The sequence below is a fragment of the Macrotis lagotis genome, chromosome 1 (assembly GCF_037893015.1).
Source record: "Macrotis lagotis isolate mMagLag1 chromosome 1, bilby.v1.9.chrom.fasta, whole genome shotgun sequence".
Taxonomy (NCBI): Eukaryota; Metazoa; Chordata; class Mammalia; order Peramelemorphia; family Peramelidae; genus Macrotis; species Macrotis lagotis.
Genome location: NC_133658.1, coordinates 604,402,949 through 604,423,155, shown reverse-complemented (window position 1 = coordinate 604,423,155; position 20,207 = coordinate 604,402,949). Strand labels below are relative to the sequence as shown.

Here is a 20,207-nt window from a genome sequence, read left to right as displayed (position 1 = left end):
GAGCACCAGCCCTGGAGTCAGGAGTACCTGAGTTCAAATCTGGCCTCAGACACTTAATAATTACCTAACTGTGTGGCCTTGGGCAAGCCACTTAACCCTATTGCCTTCAAAAAAAAAACTAAAAAAAAAGTAAGGCATCTTAGAGCTACTTTAATTCAGTCAATGATATGAATTTCACGTGCATTAAATGCATACCATTTCCTGGAGGAGAGGAAAGAAACAGAAGGGAGAGTTTCTTGCCTAGTGATTTTGCATCCTTTTATAACTCTATTAATAATAACCTTTATCTTTACCTCCCAGAAAGAAAGGTCAAGATTGGCAAGAATCATAACTTCACATTATAGAATTAATTCTCCCTCTCTACTCCCCCCAACCTCTCATAATGGGCCTTTAGAGATAGTGAGGAAAGAAAACAAGCCTCATCAATTTCTCTAATGACTCCTTTCGAAGATTTCTTTTTTAAGTTTTTATTTTTAGATCTTTTGAGCAACTTTCCTATTACTGGAGTGTCAAAAGCCCCATGCATGGGATTTATGAGATATTATATAAAGAAAAATTAGCTATGATTTCAAGGACAGTGTCTCTTGTCATACATTACAGAGTTGTTTTTTTTATTGTTTCACACACACACATACCTTGGATAAATGGAAAAGCTCTATATGATCATGCTGTATGTCTGTGTGTCTGTGTGTGTGTGTGTGTGTGTGTGTGTGTGTGTAGCGGATTGAGTTTAGTCAACTCAATTTTGAGGTTTGAAGTTGTATCCACCCAACCCACATATACTTATGTTTCTACCCTACCAATAGCCACTTACCTCTCTCTCAAGTTTCTATTGAATAATGATACATATGAATTCTTATTTGGCTTTCTTCCAGAATGGACACTTGGGAATTAGAACGTTTTTATCCAAAAGAGTAAAATAATTTTCTCGTGAGAATGTAACCTCTATGTAAGTGATCATAGAATCCTTAGAGCAGAAATGGTTTTTGAAAAGAAAAGTAGTTGCCCATAGATTAATGAATGACTGAGCTAATTGTAATATAGGAATGTACTACAATATTATTACATTGTACAAGAATAAAAATATGAAGGTTTTAGAATAATCTAGAAAGCTATGTAAGGCAATTTGGACCAAAGTGAACCAAAACTTAACAATCTAAAATATGTTACAGTAATGTCCTGAAAAGAAAATTGAAAAATATTAGACTTCTGATGAAGTCAGTGACTTGAAGTGGCACTGCAAGAATCAAGAATGCCCCCTTCTTCAAAGAAATGGGGACAGGATATATAATGTTATTTTTGAGTCTAGAAATAGTGATTTTTGAAATATCAGTAAAACATCCAAGGGAAGATATCCAACAAAAAAATATAAATAATGGACTGAAATTCATGTGTCAATTATGATTTGATAGATGGATCATCAATTTAATTAAACTTATGAGAATAGCTATTATATGCAAATAAGATATAAAAAACAAATATAAAATACTAGTGGTAAGCCATAACCTGGAGTTACTGAGAATATTTTTTTTTCTTCTGGTCCATGATAAATCTCTAGATAGGTGAAAACAAAATGTCTCCCTTAAATCATATTTCTTAGTCTCTCAAAATCAAAGCCTATTACATATCCCAAAATTAAGTGTAAATCCATTTTGATATTTATGCTTTCAAACTAATGGTGATTTGCTTACTAGTCAAAAGAAGACTTTATTCTAACCCCCTCACCTACAGACAAAAAAACAAATACAGACATACACAAACCACAGATATAAAACACACACGGCAAAAATGTCAACTCTCAATTTCCCTGTTTCTATGAAAATACCCTCTTTCTAGTAAGTTAGATATAAAGATATAAAGAGTGCTCAGTGTTTAGTCATTCTTTATAATCAATTACAAAGTCTTTTGGATCCTCTTTTCTCAGTGTTTCAAATAGTTGTCCCTAGGACAACCTATGTTACAATAAGAAAGCAAACAAACAGAAAAACAGGATTCAAATCCCACCTTTAGTACAGATTGCCTGACTACTTTGGGTAAGTGACTTAAGAATATTGAGCCTTAGTTTCTTCATTTGTAAAATTACCCACTGACCCCTTCTAGCTCTAGACCTATTATCCTGTGACCATCTTTGGCTCTTTCTGTAATCTCCAAAATTCAGGCATTGATTTCCTCTTTATTGTACTATTTTAACTGTAGTGGAGTAAAGCTATATGACTATTTACTTAATGAATTTCCATGGAAGAGAATGAGGCATAACCATTCAAAATAGTAGAAGTGTCTCTGGATTCTGCTTGACCTTCTATTTAATGTACCCATGCCCTTAGTTGGTTTCAAATCTTATGTTCTTAATGTATGTGAATCTCACTTGGGGGTGTGTGTGTGTGTGTGTGTGTGTGTGATTCCCATTTGTCCTCTTCGCCATTACCATAGACCTTAAATTAATTCTGCTAATAGTTAATAAGAATAGTTAAAGTTGGCCACCTCAGAATTCCTGTTTATCTAGTAAATTCTTGTTATTTTCACTTTCTTTTGGCTCTTTTGTCTTCATGGGGAAGTTGAAAAAGAAATAGTTGCTAGAAGTTGCAATTATTCTTTAATATAATGATTTTCATAGTGTTAACTAGAGACATGTGAAACTCCCAAAAGTCATTTTTAGAAATTCAATGATGTTTTAATTATCTTAATAATGATAATTCTAACAATATAAAATGTCTAATATGGTAAATATTAATAGATATAAGATATAAACAAAAACTCTTTGAGGAGTTTTGATTTATTTTAAGAGGACAGAATGGATTCTAAAATAAATACATTTAAGAAACACCACTCAAATATTATCATACTTATATGCAAGGTCTTTTGGGACTTACATTTAACAGTTAACATCAGCTAAATCTTTTGCCTGATTTGTTTTATTTCGATTTGAGTAGAAGTCTTAATTTCTGCCTTTTTCCTAATCAATATTCTGAGCTGGATATTGTATTCCATTATTTTTGTAGTGATTATCTCATAATTAGATTGCCTGTTTGAAAGGTGGTCTAACCCCTTTCCAAGCACAACAATGTAAAGATTTTTACTATTCTTATAAAGAATTTTCAAGAATGATGTTGGCTATACAATTCCTCCCTAAACCATTGAAGGTTGTTTAATATTCCTGCTTTCATTATCTCCCCCATCACCTTTATCATTTCACAAAATTTCTATTAAATTACTATATTAGAATTTAAGCTAATGAATTGTTTCATTACTTGTGCTTGTTTCCTCATTTCCAAATACAATGCTTGGTACCTAATAATGAGAATTTCCTTTTCCACACTACCCTCTTGAAATAATTGTTGCTTGACTGATAAATCACTTTATTGACCAATTATGTAAATCTCTGAGTGACTACTGATAAAAAATCAGGGTTCTTATCTTGTTGTGGTTGAGATTTGAGGTTCAGTGAATGAATTCACATGATCCCTGGGATTTAAAACTGCTCAGGATTTATTATATAAGACTATAAAGTGGACAGATTAAAAACTTTTGTCTTCCTAGAAAAACAGCAAGCACTTTGAGGACAGGCTAGACAAGGAGAGAGAGAGAGAGAGAGAGAGAGAGAGAGAGAGAGAGAGAGAGAGAGAGAGAGAGAGAGAGTCATTAGGATTAGGGCTGGTTCGGTCTGGCCACATAGCATAGGGGCCCATGGTGTTCCAGAGGGCCTAGGCTGGGAGCAAGTGGTCTAAGAAAGAAAGAGAGTGGAGATAGAGTCCACGAGAGAGAACCCCAGGAGGGTCTGGCCCTTCTCTTAAATGTACTTCTGTAGTGAGTTGGACAAAAGGTGGCACTTGGGGAATGATCTAACACCTGCTCCAGGTGTTCTCCAATAGGTAAGCTATGTATCGGTTTTTCCTGTTCCAAGTCCAACATATCATTTTCTGTTACACCAGTGTAAGCTTGACTCATCAATGGACGAGGTCAGATAGCTGGAAACCAGAAGCTTGGGGAAGGGGGATGCTGTAGGAAATGTGGATAATCCAAGACCACTCTCATCCTAGAAGTCATTTTGAATAACAAAATTCCCCAGATAGGTATAAATAATATTTTTCTTTCTACAAAATTTGTTTCCAATAACAACATCTTCCTTGCATAAATCTTGGCATCTACTGTCTGGTTCCCACCTGCCTTCCCAGTCTTATTTCACACATTCCTTTACATGTATTTTCTATTTCATCTAAATTGAACTCTACTTTTCCCTATTTGCTTCCTTCCTTCTTCTGATCTCGATGACTATATTTACATGTTCTTAGTATGAACAGTCGCATAATATGAGCCAAAAAGAGAAGAGGCTTGTACTTGGGCAAATTATCCTAAGATCCAGTTTCCCCATCTTTAAAATGTAACTAAAAATACTTTTAGTATCCCCCTCACAGAGGTGTACAATGTTATCTGATATTATAATTATCTTATGCCTGTAATTCTCCCACTTTCATATCTTCCTCTAAGAATCCTTTCTTTTTTTTTCAAGGCCCAATTCATCTATTAACTGTCTCTGATTTCCTTTATTGGAAATTTGCTTACCTTTTTTGAAGGGGACAGGAAGGCAATTAGAATTAAGTGATTTTTCCAAGGTCACACAACTAATAAGTGCCAATAAGTGTCCAAGGCTGGATCTGAGGTTAGGTCCTCCTGACTCCAGGCCTCTATCAACTTCACCAACTAGTTGCCCCATCCACTTGCTGATAATACTTTCAAAAATAGATTTTCCTTTCATTTACAGTCTGTTCTTTATTATAAGTACCTATATAATTCTCTTCATATTAAAGCAGTCTGGTATAATGAGAAGAATGCTGCCATTGGCATCTGCAAGATTAGGATTCATATTCTACCTAAGAAATTTATGACTTGGATGATTATGAACAAGGTATTTAATCTCTTTAAACCTTGCTTTCTTCATTTCTAAAATGGGAATAACCTCTAAATCTATTTGTCAGAAGGTTGCTCTGTGCATCAAATGAAATAATATATGTAAAGTGCTTTGCAAAACCACAGAGGAGAAGAGAATACACATTTAGACAGTGCATACAATGTGCCAGTTACCATAGTAGGCATTTGATTGTAATAAATAGTATCTTATTTGATCCTCACAACCATGCTGTGAGATTGATGTTATTTTTGTCCCCATTACATAGTTGATGAAACTGAAGGAACCAGATTAAATGACTTGCCCAGCATCATAGTTATTAAATACTTAAAGAATTATATAATTTTCATCTTTAAATAATGAGAATCATAATATCATTTTCCTAATCATTTTTCTTAATAGAAATATCTCCCTTCCTCCCACTTATTTCAATGGTGTGGGAAGATACCGGTACACCTGGACAGCTCTTCTACAACCTGAAGACTTGAATAGTTGGCTAGGTTTTTGGAAGGTTAAAGAATTTCACCAGATCCAGAGGGAAGAATTGTTCCCATGTTTTTCTATCTTTGAATTTGACTTGTTTTCTACTAAATGAAGTTGCCCTTTAAAATCTTCTCTGCTAGAGTGATTTCCATGAAGACAGAGATTATATCAACTTCCATCACTGTATACCAACTTTGAATACAGTTCCCTTCACATAAATCCATATTTTTAAAATATATAATGATCATAATTTCTTGACATAATTTTTAACACTTTATTAATTAGCTTCGATAGATTCATAAAAAATTAAGCATAAGAATATTGACCAATAGTCTATTGGATGATATCTACCCCAAAGAGAATAATCATCTTTATTTAAAGTAATTGTGCTTTGAAGACAGATTAGGATCATAGTAAGTATATATATATATATATATATATATTTGATGATTATAGTATAAGTAAGTGATAATTTAAATCAACAAATATTCAATCTATAATTATTATTTGCAAAAGATTATGCTAGGTCCCAATGGAATGGGGGGGCAGGGAATTATATGGTAAACTCACTATAAATATGAAATGAATTTGTCATGTAGCTAGATACAGCATGCAGACTTGTGATTAGGAAATAATGAACTAATTAATTACAGTCTTTTATTCTCCACAGTAAGGTTTTCATATTTTGAAGAATATAAAAGATTTTATTAGTTTTAATTATTGAAGCAATTAATAAACCAAGGGAAAAAAATAAAATCTCATTTCCTTTTTTTTTCTTCAATGGTTCCTGTCCTGGCAGATATAGAAAGTATGCCTTGAATTCTTTATTTTGTAATAATCCAGATCTTGGATACTTTCAGGATCTATATTCAATGTCTCCTTGCTGATAAATGTCATCTTTTCTTCCCTATGCCTTTTAATTGATATGTTATTGTCCTCATCAGTGCATGAAATCAGCCACAATGACTTATTATACCCTTAAAACTGCTTGTTAAAACTGTTTTGTTTGACAAATGACAACAATATATGTATGTATGCATTTGTATTTGGATGTTGTCAGCAGTGTGCTTTGTCCTTCTAAAAACTTATATTTCTGGGTCTCTAAGAATAGAGGTTGGATGTTGGCAAACTTTCATTTAGGTTCTAAAGAAGGCTTCTTGGTAATGAACTCAGTTTAGCAACTGAAAATCAAACTCCTTTGATTGTAAAAAGACAAAGACTTGACTTCTCTATACCCTCTAGGTATGGAGGTCTTGAAGATCTTTTATTCATTCCTTTTTCTGGAAGGTGTCCTTTGCCTTCTCTTTCTCTCCCTAACCTCTATCCAATCTCCTCCCTCACCTCTTCCTGAGTTTCTACAGACTCTTCCCCCCTCCCACCACTTTGCATCCTGCCTTTGGTAGTCTTCTTTGATTAGACATTCCAGAGGTGTTTCAGATCCCAACTCCCAAAGGACAAGGCTATCTAAGGACAATAGTAGGTCACCATCCTGGTGTGGTAGGGGGTAGGTTCCTAGCATCCAACTCTATTGGAAGTTCAGAATTGATTGTGCAGCGTGGGAGACACTGGCACAGGACCACCCAACATGACTTGCCCTCATCAGTGAGGGGGCTGTACTCTTTGAGGGAGGCAAAATTGAAGTAGCTCAAAGGAAACAAGACATTCACAATTTCAGAGTATCCACCCCAGGTGGGCACATGGACTGTGCCCAACCTGTGGTAGAGCATTCCGAGCTCATATTGGTCTGATCAGCCACAGTAGGACACTAATTTGTCTTAAACTTAATGATGTCATTTGGTCTTTTTCAATAACAAAGGACAGGAACCAATCACAACTTAGAGAAATAACCATAAATGTACTGGTTAACCTAATTCTGTGTTACACTTCTATAAAGTCCAAATCTCTGGTAATGTTTGTCTTTGGTTAAGATAAACTCTGGATTAGGATAAACCTATTTATTCCATCAAGTTAAAACTGCTGGTGAGGATCCCCATATATTTGGGGGGAATTAAATTCTCAAAGTATATATTTTTGCAAACATTTTATGTATTTGTGTGTGAATATTTATCCAGATAGAAATACACATAAGGAGCAACACATAGGAAAAAAATGTAATTCATTTTGCCTATACATTATTTTATAATTTAAAGCAAAGAATTCATTTTTTCTTTTGTAAACAGATTATAACTCATTTCTATGTGCCTCTTTATGTATAAACATATATAAACTCAGTTTTTGTTAATCCTTATAGTTTTTCTCCTTTTATTTAATTCTTTATTCACAAAATAAGCCAAAAGTTTAAGTAAAATGAACAATAAATATTTAATTAACTGGGAGTGGGCAGGTGCCTTGCTTATAGATGGCTTCCAGTTACTAAAAAACAATAATTATTTCCATTCTTAATCTATATTTAAATCATCAAGAAGAAATAGAACTTGAAACTGTTCTTCCCATTATTGTTGTTAAGGACTTCTTAGTTTTATCTAGTGAAAATTTTGTGAAATTGTGTAGAAGTTAGGAGACTTGAATTCTAAAATAAAGATTACTTCTTGTGAGCTTGTACAGACTAGAGCCAGGTATTTCTTCTTTTTGGCTCTATAAAAATGAGATCATATTTAATTATTTAATTTCTTAAAATGGCTTTCAGCATTGTCATCCTTTATTTTAGTGATCTGTATTCTATCTTCTTGCTCTTATACTTTGTGTACTAAGTCCCTTTCCATTTCTAACTTTTTATATTATAAAAATGTTCTAATTTGTGTCAAATCTATTCTCAAGATTTAACTATTTCAGTAAGCTAGGTTAAAATTCTTTCCTTATAATAGATTTATATAAAGTTGTTTCCAGAAACTGTATCAAAGAAACTGCATGGAAATAGTGGATAGCATGCTAGTCCTGTCATGAAGACATGAGTTCAAATTCTGATTAATAGTTTTAATAATGACATTTTAATTAGTTAATTCAACATCTGTCTGTATGCTACTACTACTACTACTAATAATAATAATAATGATTATCAGTTTCAGAATTTGAATAATTGATATAGTACATGTCATATATTCTATCACCTTCAAAAAGTTGTTGTGAGGTTTGAATGAGTTCATTATGTAAAGTGATTCACAATAAGATATTATGCAAATATCAATTGTTAACATAGCTAACACTACTGTTTTGAGCCTTTCTATTTCATCTGTAATGCTTCTGACTCTTCTAGTTTTACAATTTCTTTGTTCTGGACCAAGCTTGGTAATTTGACCTTCATTAATTCATTGCTTGTTTTGATTGATTGAAGTAATTGTCTCTAAACTTGTTTAATTGTGCACACCTAATAATTCCTTAAAAAAATATGTACAAGTATGTGTATGTTTACTTATATATAAACATAACAGTTTATGATAATTAAGTGCATTATAACAGAACCTTTAAGATGATGAGATAAATATAAACAATATTTAATTCAATAGGGAACCAATGAATTTTGAGTAGAGGAGTAATATAGACAGACACATGCTTTAGCACTTGTAGAGATATGTGAAGGTTACACTAGGATGAAAAGATACTTGAGGCTAAAATACTCAATAGGAGGAGGTATTATAATAGTCTGGAGAACTGTGATGAAATTCTAAACTACAAAGGTGTGTGTGTGTGTGTGTGTGTGTGTGTGTGTGTGTGTGTGTGTATGTGTGTGTGTGTATGTATGTGTGTGTGTGTGTGTGTGTGTGTGTGTGTGTGGTGTGTATGTGTCTTGGGTGAGAGAATTGGGGGGAGAGAAATAGAGAGAGAGAGAAGGGGAAGAATTAAGATGCTTTGAAGAAAAGTCTAAAAAAACTTGAAAGTTGATTGGATATGTGGGGTAAAGGAGTATCCCGAGTCAAAGAAGATGCCAACAATTTGAATCTGGGTAACTGAAAGAGAGTGTGGCCCAAAATCAGAGTTGTCAAATATGTGGCCCCAGGACAATGTCACCCCTCCACACTCCCTACTGCAGAGAAACTACATTAAAATGTATTTGAGAAACATTTAACATTTTAAAATGCAATAGAACATTGATAATATTAACACGAAGTTTGCTAAGTCAATATGCAGATCTCAGGCATTCTTATGTATGGTTTAGTAATCACTATTATTATACAAGTTTTTCAATACTCCTCTAGACAATAATGGTGAAGTTCAGAAGGAGGATGGATTTTGGAATAAAACTGACAAAAAGAGATCTGCAATGCAATCACAACTTATCCAAACTTGCTCATCCTATGACTTTCTCTATCCCATCCAAAACAAGCAATATGGTGAATGCCCAAAGATGGACTAGATCTTTGACCCAAAGACTAGGCTATTTACCCTGGTCAGTAGATAATCTTAAAACAGTATGTGGATTTGTTTGGGGTGGGAAAAGGAAGATATCACTTGCACTTCTGTTATTGTAAGCATCTGACTATGGAGTATAATTGACCCGAGGCATTAGATTGGGGAGTTGAGAGTTTACAATAGAATGAGAGGGGAAAGTAAGAGATGTAATGGAATCAGTATAGCTGTAACTGTATTAGAGACTAGTCCTATAATTTGCAACCACATTTGCCTTGATGTTATGGGATGGATTTCCACGGAACCATAGTACTTAATTTAGAGTCAACTAGGTCGAAAAGGCAACAAAGTGGGCAGCTAGGTTGTGCAATGGATATAACAATGGCCCTGGAGTCAGGAAGACTTGAGTTCAAATCCAGCCTCAGACACACAATAAATGCCTAGCTGTGTTACCTTGGGCAAGTCACTTAACCCAATCGTTTTAAATAAATAAATAAATTTAAAAATGTAAGAAAACAACATTTGCTGGAAAAGATAGATTTCAAGAACCAACTTACACTTTGCCTACTTAACTATGAGAACTTGGACAAAATACTTAACCAATCAGCCTCAGTTTCCTCATCTGCAAAATGGAAGTGATGAACTACATGACACTTAAAGACTCTACCTCTTCTAAACCTATTATTATATGTCACTTTGACTTTTATTAACTCATATTTCAATTGCTTGGAGAAAAGGGCTAAAGGTCTCCCCTTGACAAATGATCATTGGAAGATTTTCCCTAGTCAATTTTTGATTTATTTCCTTATCAATAAATAGAGATTTAGAATTACTAGCATACCCCTATCTCCTTTAAATATTAAATTTCTATCATTTAGCTTAGCCTTTGTATGCTCATATCCTCAGAGACTGCTCCCCTCCACAAGAACCTGGGATTTCCTTTGTCCCTATCTCTCCCATGCTTCCCTAAAAGCTTAGTGTTCTATTGATAATGGATCCCATCAAATTACCTACCAATCATTATAGAATAATGGACAAGGTACTAGAAATGTCAAAAGTATTGCCCCATAACAAGCATTCACTCTATAAACATTTATTTTATCCCTATTAGGCACTGTTTTAAATTCTGGGGATGCAAAGAGAGGCAAAAGACAGGCCCTAACCTCAAGGTACTTAAAGGAGAAACAATATGGAAGCAAACATATCCAATATACCTATATATAGGAAATAATTAAGAGAAGGAAGTCACTGGAAAAGTCATTCGCAGAAGATGGGATTTTATCTGAGTCTTAAAGGAAATCTGAAAAAGCAGTAGGAAGAGTTAAGGAAAGAGAACTTTCATTACATTCATTGGGAAAAGTTAGAGAAAATTGCTGGACCTATGAAACTGGAGTGCCTCCTTTGAGGAACAGCAAGGAAGTCATGTCATTGGATCAAAGAGCATGTGATAAGGAGAAAAACATAAGAAGAATGGAAAAGTAAGTGGGAACTAGGCTATCAAGGACTTTGAAAGCTAAACAAAGGATTTTGCATTTGATCTTAGAGGCTAATGAGAACTACTGGTGGTTTTGAATTGGGGCAGAGTTTGACATGATCTGACCTTTGCTTTAGGAAAATCACTTTGGTAGCTGAACAGAGAATATATTGAAGTGGGGAGAAACTTGAGTCAGGCATCTCACCAGAAGTTTCTAGCAATAGTTCAGGCATGAGATGATGACTGCCTAACAGAGGAAAGTCAGGGTCAGAGGAGAGAAGGGGATGAACTGGAGAAATGTTGCAAAGATCAAAACCACAAGCTTTCGAAACAGTTTGGATAGAGGGGGAGGGGGTAGGGGTGGGGAAAGGGGGTGAGAGACATTGAGGAGGATGATTCCTAGGTTGTAAAGCTGAGAGGTTTGGAGGATGTTATTACCCTTTATAGAAATAGGAAAGACAGTACAGGGGTAGGGTTCAAGGGGGAAAATAATAGGTTCAGTTTTTCAGTTGAGTTCAAAATGTCTACTAAACATCTTGTTTGAGATGTCTGAAAAACTGTTGGATATTCAAGATTGGCAGTCAATACAGAGCCTCCATCATGATAGGTAGAATGGAGAATTATAACCATTGATTCTTGATTACTTCTTCATGCATATTCCAAGGTCTCCATGTCTAACCCAGAGGCTTTCAAAGCACAGTCTAGAAATCAGGAAGATCCTTGATACCTGTTCAGGGAGTCTTTGAGGTTAAAATAATTTTCATAATAATTCTATGACATTTTAATGTTAATAAATTAATTTTGGTTGATATAATAACCTCATAAATAAGAACTTTTTGCAGAGGTGCTCAATAAATTTTTTAAATGTAAAGTAATACTGCTGAGTACAAAAAGGTTGAAAAATGCAACTCCAGTCTTTAGTAATTCTCTACTTTCTCTGGCTTTTTGGAATGGTAGATGATGATCAATTCTTCCATTTATATTTGGTTTCTTTTCTACCTTTGGCAAGAGGCCTAGATCTCTGAATTTGGATCACCATATCCTTACTCAATTACTTCTCCTTTAGTACTAACTTGATTAATAATTCCAAAGCTGTATTCCTGGGTAAGTATGTCCATGAGAGGTGATACATACTATTTTTAATTTATTCTTTCTTTTTAACTTTACAGACTTCTTACCCTTTATTATTTTGTGATACACTTTATTCATTCTGTAATTCAATGACACTTAAAACTTTGCTATAACTTTATTTTGTGTCTTAACCCTGGAAGTCCCACATATCTGGAATGTTCTTCCTCCTCATGTCCATATCTTGGAGACCCTTCTTTAAGATTTGACTCAGGTTCCAAATCCAGCAATAGACCTTCCTTCATCTCCCCACTGCTAGTGCCTTTCCTCTGGTATGATGCCCCATTTATAAAATGTACACACACACACACACACACACACACACACACACACACACACACACAGACCTACAAACATACATGTTTTCATGTGTTTCCACCATAAAAATATGAACTTTTTCAGAACAGGGACTATTTATATGTGAGGACATTTAAGCTTTCTTTTCTTTCTTTTCTCAGTATTTAATACAATACCAAGTATATTACAAAGGTTCAATAAAATGCTTGTGTATTGATTGACAGAATAAACACATACTTTTTTTTTCTTTTTTGCAAGCTAAAGCCATTAGTCAATGTCCCTATTGGGACTCTCTCACCTTTGCACACACTCCATTCATCCTGAAGTCAAAGGGTATTATAATATTCACAATTCACACACACACACACACACACACACACACACACACACACACATACACGCAAAGACAGCATTTGCAACATTTGTCCATTATCCCTATCATGCCTCCCAAAGTAGGAAGAGTCATTCCAATATTCTGATTATGACCATTCTTCTCTGTATATTTGCTTAAATGTATAATTCCAGAGATGATTACTCTATTACTTTTATTTTTCCTCTTATAGTCAGCCTTAGCACATACAAAACTATACACCTGTTTTTGTGGTTTATTTTCTCTTTTTATACACACACAGAGATTCTTCTCTTTCCTTCTGTCAGATTCTTTTCTGTTTTCATTCCCTTTAGTTATAGATATAGGCAGACTAAAAGAATCTACCTCTTGAGTCTATAAAATGTTACCATCTTTTAGAAGAGGTCAGTTATACAAAGAGAAAAATCTGTACCTTAGGCTTTTTTGTTCTATTTCTAGCAGACCATGCAGACTTAACTCTTCAATCAAGTCATCAATTTCAGGAATAGCACAAATAGAAAGAACCACCCAAGCATGCCTTGGCAAAGAAAATACACATTTACGCAGTTTCATCTTTTGGAGAAGATGAATTATTAGTCAAGAAAGCTATTCTCTTAGAGTTGAGAGATCTGTCCTTGAGTCCTAGTCTTCATGGATTAGCTTTGTGTCCTCTATGTTTATCTTGTGAATTATTATTAAGTCCAATCACTCGTGGTTGAACACATTGTACCTTGATCACAACATAGTGATGCAATGTTGCTCTTCTTTGTGAATGAAGGACAAACATCAACGATCCAATTTCTTTTTGAAAATGTGTTTTCTTCCCTTTTGGAATATAAGAGAATTGAAGACAGTGACAATTTTTTTTCCTTTCTATCCACAGAGCATAGCACAGTACTTGATACTTATTACTTAATCGATGCTTATTTGTCAATCAATTGATTTTAGAAAAATCATTCTATAGCCTCAGTTTTGTCATCTGTAGCATGAGGGAGACTGAATAAAATGTCACCAAGTTTCATTGTGTTGGTAAATCCTTATGGAATAGTGATCTTTAATTCCATTGTTATAAGGAAAGCCTTCAGAAGAACTTCCTCAGTCAGAACGGTTGACACTTTCTCTGAAAGGGTTTAAGTGTCATGCTGGTAATCATATATAGTCAATATGTATGTTCTTCAGGTAGATCTTGAACCTAGATCTTTTTTATATCTAAGATCATCAGATCTCTATCCACAGTTCCACTGTCTTGACTAAAAATTAAATGCTAATATGTAATGCCTTGTAATGGAGCCACACTGATAGCAATAAACTAAATGAGAGTATGATTTTAATGCAAGTGAAAGACAGATAAAGTCTTTAATTGTTTAATGTGGTTCACTGATAATTGTAGTCATTTCATATGAAGTTATGGACTAATTGACAATTATTCAAGGGAGAATTTGTAATATTTAATACAACCTTAAAAAGAAGAACTTTCCAACTTAAGTTTTTAAAAACTGACATCAGCTCTTCTTTCTAAGGGATAAACATGTGGAAAAAACAAATTAAGTCAACCTTTTTGAGCCAGAATTGCCTGGTGTTTTTCCCGTATGCAATGAGAATCATGTTATAAAAATAGATATCTCTATGACTTGGGTAAAATTTTGAGTTAGAAGGCTCGAACTCCTCTTGACTAGAAACCACTATTCCTCTCTTCTATTCCTCAGGGATTACAGAAGGATTTCAATGTTTTATTAGACATCCTTCAGAGGAGGGAGAAAATCATAAACAAACACACACACACACACACACACGACACACACACACACATACATACAAACATATATATATATATATATATATATATATATGAAATTGTCTTGTTTTTCCACAATGTTTCTCCCACATTTTATGTGGTTTTGTGTATGTGTGTATGTTTTTCCAAACAAATGTTTGATGATAGTATGAAGTGATGGGGAATGTATTTATTATGCAACATTAAAAATTAGGTTTTAGAGTTATTTTAATTAGTATAATGAATTTAAATCTGACCTCAGACATTTAATAATTGCCTATGTGACCTTAGGTAAGTCTCTTAACTTCATTGCTTCGCAAAAACAAACAAAAAATTAATATAATAATTTGTTTCCAGGGTCAGTTCAAGGCAACAATGTCATGTCCTTGCTCTTAAAGATATAATATCCAGTGACCAAAAAGAGGCATTTGGAGCCCTTATAAAGCCTTAATAACTACCAAAATGTTTTTCTGTAGAGGATGAAGTGAGTGTAAATGGACTTACTCTTTAATAAGAGAGCTCAAAATGAGAATTTGACCTTTGGGCAAAGAATTGTTATGGTGTCACACTCATCCATTCCTACCAGTCCCCATACAAGTGTTGTCACTGCTCTTCCAGGCATCAAAATGCTTATCAAAGCCCTTTCATATTTCCTTTTCAGTTTTGTCTTCACCAAAATCATGAGAAGTAAAGATGATGGAAAGGTAGAATCATCATTTCATAGCTAAGGAAATTCAAGCATAGACAGCTGAGATTACTTGCCCAAGATCATAGAGCTATTTAATGGGATAGTAGATTTCTTGATTGCTACTCAGGAAGCTAAATATTCTGGAAACAAAATAGATGATATAAGTGAACAAATAATGAGGGCATCTAATTTGAATCTGGTTTTGCTCAACTTATTTAATAATACATATATGTTAATTATTTTGATCTAATTTAAGTTGCCCTATGTTCAACAATGGAAGGAATACTGAATAATACACAAGATTTAGGGGTCAATAAAATTTGGCTTCAAATCCTGTTGGAAGCATATCATAACTTTGTGATCTTAGGGAAGTGACCTAACTTCTTTGAACTTCAGTTTCCTTATCTGTAGAATGTGAAAAATGAGAGCACTTAAGTCAAAGAGCTGTTCTGTGAATCAAATGGTATACTATATGCAAAGTATTTTTTTCAGACTAAAAATTCCATCTAAATACCCATTGCTATTATTCTAATATAAATTTCTGCTAATTTACTTTATAGTTTTTGGATTACAGCCATACTTGGATGATAGAGCCATTTTCTTCTTGACATAAAGATATCATGATCTGATGGCAAATGAGGAACACTGTTAGGTTACGGACTAATGAGGGAGAGGTCTTGACCATGTCCATTTGCTCTCTCATCTATAACTACTAGGTTTAGAGATTTCTGTGAAGATACTTCAGGTTTTCCTGGTAAATCTCTAGAATCAATGGCAATGCATTCCTTTCCTTCTGTTTGCTTGTATTTCCATTTAGGAGAAGAAAATCTCAAAAATGCTGATTCCTCCCTTACTTTTTCATTAGTTCTTTGATACATTCAAACCTGTAACACTAAACTCATGTTCAGGGTCTCTGGGAAGATCGGGATTCAGAGTTCTGTCAGTTTCTGCTCTGATTTCTAATTAACAGTAAATTGAAAGATTGTAAAATAACGTTTGCTCTGCAGGTTATACTGTTTGCTAAGGATCTTTTTCTTCAGCTGAATCAAACAAAAGATCAAGATAAGCAAAGGAAATTGGTTGCCATTTTAACCCTGAATTTATATGGGGAAAATATACTTCACCACAGTTAGCAGTTGAGAGTCAGATAGCATTCAGATAAAGACTAAGTCTTCCAACTAAAGACACATTCATCCCTGACAAAACCTTGCTAAATTATACCTGCCACCTTCCTTTCTTCTGAGAGTACTTTGAGAATTAATGAGGCAAGACTTGCCAGCTTTGATATCTTTGGAAGGAATCCATTATGTTATGCACCCTGCTAGCTCATGGTCTCCTTAACTTTCATTATCCCACTGAAGTTTGGAAGAGAAGAGGAATATGAAATGGATAAATATTTCCCTTGTCAGTGAGCATCACTTTGAAAAGATGTCAGGAAGCTTTATCCTAGAGTACCAAAAGGATTCATGACATAAAAGTTTGAGAATCCTTGGTCTATGGTGTCATAGTAATACTGTTAGTATTACAAGGTGATGGGGAGTGTATTGAGATTGAGAGTTTGAGAGCTGGATTAAGGGACTTCAAATCTATCTAGTCAAATACCCTCATTTTACAAATGAAACCTGGGCAAATTAGTCATTCACCAACACAGACACTTACCATAAGATGTGATATTTGAATTAAGATTTTTCTGATGTCAGAATCTGAAGAGTTGGATAAAGTCAATGAAGGTGTGGGGAGACCAAGGGTATAGCTAGAAAGACCAATTAGGAAAGATTTAGTGAACTAAGTACAATTTTTTTTCTGGAAACTAGAATTAAAAATAGTTTAGGACTGTGATTTAGTAAGTATATACATATATATATATATATATATATATATATATATATATGACTTATGAATTAGAGGAGGATGAGAGTGTGGGGAAATTTTTTGATAGCACATCTGTACTCAGAAAAAAAGAATGTCCTTCTGTATTTGGTAGAATATAGTAGGAAGAGTAGAAAAGTAAGATACCAAATAATTGTTTAGGTATTACATATAGGTGTCAAGATCTGTTTGGACTACTGAATAATAGCCAAAGACCTGGGCTTAGTGCCACTCCCCAGGATAACCTTAGAGAACTAAGGTCTGGAAATGATAATCATTGATAGATAAATCCCATCTTCAATTTCTTATAATCCCTGCCCTAAGTAGAACAGCAGGTGCCAATTCCTTAGAATTCAAAGCAGCTACAACTCAATAATGGCATTGATAGCTCACTAAAAATCTAGAAGATCCTCTTGGCATTATTTTAAATATCAAAAAAGTAAAGTTAAATATATATATGTGTGTGTGTGTGTGTGTGTGTGTGTGTGTGTGTGTGTGTTTGTGTGTGTGTGTTTATATATATATATATATATATGAAAATACAAAAGATGTACAAGATTGAAGTAAATGCCCCCTAAGCTCTGTATACACATTGAAAGTTTTTTTATTAAATCACTTCTATAAATTTATTTTCTCTTAAGTTTTTATATTTTTTCCTAATCATGAGGAATCAATTAGCTCAGTTTATTGATTTATTATCAATCATGACATTACTATAGTGAAATGATATATTTTAGTGAATTATGACTGACAAGAAAAAAAGAAAAAATGATCAACATAAAAACCTAAAGCCTTCTTACACTTGTACATTATGGACTTTGGATAGGTTATAGAAGTAATGTATAAATCATGTAGGAAGGCTAGTTGCACAATAATAGAGATATAAAGGAAACACACAAATATTAAAATGATAAAGATACTGCACAGATATGAATACATGCCACAATTGTTTCCTAAATATGATTTATATATAATTTTAGTGTTACCTAAAAAGTTAATGGTCCTACATTTCATTATATACATTTCTATTTGAAGCATATACAGAATATTCAAAAATACTCTTTAAAACTACCATATGATTTACTTTATATATATATATATATTTATATGCACACAAACATACATGTGCAAGTGTGTATATGCACATAGATACAGGATATTCCAAAGGTCTTAGAACAGTTTTAAATCATTAATGATTTGGGGATTATAGACATATACATATACATATTCATAAATACAAGTGTGCATATATACAAGTATAAACACATTCAAAAATAAATCATTTGCACACTTTGGCCTACATTTTTAATAGTACTAAGTCAGTTGGCATTAAATATATCCTAAGTGTTCAAGGATGAAATATGTATTCAGGAGAAAGAATGAAGAGAGTTTTTACTATAATGGAGCAGAAAATATTATTCCTCTTTGTTGACAGCTTATGATGAAGCCTTTGTCCCTAGGGTATCTTTTCATGGTATTTAGAATTCTTTTAGATTTGTTGTGTGTATGTATACTTAAAATAACAAACTGAAAGGATCCTAGTCCTAATGTACTTTTTCAAAGTAAAGTTGCAGTTTTAAAGTTTTCAAAAAATATTTTTAAGGTATTGTATTGACTCAGTTAAGAATCGCCCATGGCTAGCAGAGGTTTAAAAGGACTTTACAAGTACAAAGTCAGATTGATGTTATGGGTTCCTAGATATATAAAGCAAAATACCAACCCTCTATCAGAGCAAAGAATTGTGAATCTATATCAGTGACTATAATGTAACAAATAAAATGGTACTGTTTTCCCCAAACTATGAGGAATAAAGAAGTATGAGTATGTTTGTTCAGTTTCATGTAATTTAATTTGTTCAAAGTTTCAGGCCAGATGATGAAAAGTTACATGCAATTGCTCTTAAAATTACAAAAGCCATCTTATTTACACTATTGAAAGCCAGAAGATTTAGAACATTTTCCATCCTCAATATCAAAAGTCCTTACAGCAAGAATTACTTCTTTGAATATCACTCAGAGCTAAAACCTTTTAGTAAACAGAGACCAAGAGAGGTTGGATGATTTTAAGGTTAGTCATCTGGTTAATAGTTTAGTCTCCATAATTCTCTAATCTACCCACCTTCATGAGACAGTGAACAATACAGATCATCTTGTTAATAATTATATGTATTATAATTACATTCATTGAGCCTAGAACAGACTTTAAGCAATTATCCTGGTTATATTTTATCTTATGGAATAGAACTAGTAGCAATGGAGAGAACTTGCAAAGGATCAAATTTAACCTGTAATGAAATAAAACTACTTTAAACAATAAGAGCTATTCCAAAGTAAAATGAACTTCTTGGGAAGAATTCTCTTTCAGTGAAGGTCTTCAAAAGAAAGACGGTATGAAGACTTGTGAGGTCTTGATGTAAAGGTGTTTGCTTTTGGGTATGGTTTGGTTTGGGCAGCCAAGTGATATCGTGCTAATCCTAGAGTCAGTAAGACCTGAGCTCAAATTTGGACTCAGATGCTTGCAAGCTGTAAGAGCATGGGCAAGTCATTTAACCTCATCTGCAAAATGAGTTGGAGAAGGAAATGGCAAACCACTCCAGTATCTTTGCCAAGAAAACCTCAGATGGAATTATGAGCCATGACTGAGTAGCAACAACAGCATGGTTTCCTATAAACAGCCTCTGACATTACTTTTACCTCTGAAATTTTATGATTTTTGAAAAAGAACATCTAGGCTAGACTACATAGCCTCATACAGTCTAAGAATTTTGTGATGTTATTAGATGTTTAGCCTAAAAATGTCTTCAGTCCTAAGGATAGGTTTTCCTTCCACAATCCATTGATCAATTCCTACTCTCTAACCTAAACTCTTAAAAAATATAAATTCTTCAATAATTTGTAATGGGATTATAATTCATTCCTCAATCAAATTAATTTTTAT

At 33.7% G+C, this 20,207-nt stretch overlaps 1 protein-coding gene across 2 annotated transcripts in view; it reads left to right on the top strand.

Moving 5' to 3' along the window:
• The window catches only part of CNTNAP5 (contactin associated protein family member 5), a 945,272-nt gene that overhangs the window by 304,389 nt on the left and 620,676 nt on the right, over window positions 1-20,207 (top strand). The gene's annotated exons all lie outside the window — the stretch shown is intronic.